This window comes from Micromesistius poutassou, assembly GCF_964030765.1.
Source record: "Micromesistius poutassou genome assembly, chromosome: 5".
NCBI classification, from domain to species: Eukaryota; Metazoa; Chordata; class Actinopteri; order Gadiformes; family Gadidae; genus Micromesistius; species Micromesistius poutassou.
Genome location: NC_140275.1, coordinates 16,048,075 through 16,049,355, shown reverse-complemented (window position 1 = coordinate 16,049,355; position 1,281 = coordinate 16,048,075).

Sequence of the window (1,281 nt, the reverse complement as noted above, 5' to 3'; positions counted from 1 at the left end):
CATAAACCTTTTCTTACATACCAAAAGAGCTGTCAATGAGTGGTTAAAAAACTGTACCGCTTCCCGTCTACCTATTCACCTGTGGCTCCTCTCCAAAATACACACAAGTGTGCTTCATCAACCCAAAATACGATATCCCCGCATGTCAGAAGCAAAATATGTTTTTACTAAATGAAAACCGATAAAACAAACGATTAACTCAAATAACCAAGCCAAAACCATATTGCATATTAACAAATAAATCAAACATTATATCAAACCAAAAATGTCTCTAACAATATACATCAATTATATTGAGATGGAGTTCAATGTTTTGTTTAACATGTCTTCCTCAAAATGGGGTTTATCAACACAGTCCCATCTTGTAAAATGAGAAATTGGCAATATTATGAATGGCTTGCGCAATGTTTTTGTAGCTCTTTCAGCTGCGAATGACCATGTGTCATCAAGAAAGGAAGAGAGACAATGAGGCATTTTGAAAGAGAGAGAGAATGTCTGCAGATATTTTCGACTAACCTTTCACCTATGGACCTGTTGTTCAGCACAAGCCAGAAAGGGTAGTAAAGTTGAAGGCCTACACACAAACATACAGAAACATCAGGAATGGTGATGTGTTTTGCTCAGGGAGGCCTACATTTAGAGCCTAACCTATGTTCCCCCAGTGTTCAATCAGAAAACAAGGCAAGCAAAGGGGAAAAAAATCTCAAACAGACAGTTACGTCTAAATTAAATAAGAATTTAAAACAATGAATTGGAAGATTTTTCCAATGGCCCCTGACTAAAGCGTTTCCCTGGACAGATTGATCCAGGAGAATGAAGAGGAAAATCTATCTATCTAATTTCTGTGATGTAATCGTTCTCCCCTAGAAGCTTGATTCGTTTTTTTAACAAAGCAAAAGCTAACTTTTCTAAGCCCATTTCTTCCAAAGCTTCCAGATGGCATCAAGTTTCTGCAGCAATCCAGCAAGCTCTTTGATGGCGTTAGCAGGAATGTGTGGAATCAGGAGGGAGAGAGGGAGGAGCTAGGGCCAGAAGGAAGGAACGGAGAGCAGGAGATGGAAAGAGAGGCGAAAGGGAGAATGAGAGAGAGAGAGAGAGAGAGAGAGAGAGAGGGGGAAGGGGTGGTAGAGGGAGAGGGAATGTGTGAGAGAGGGAGGTAGGGAGAGAACAACATAGTGCAGGATGACGGAAAGGAGGGAGGGAAAGAGGGAATGAGAGAGCAGAGGCTGGACAGAGGCAGAGTGTACTGGCTGTGAAGATGGAGATGGAGGTTCAGCTAGG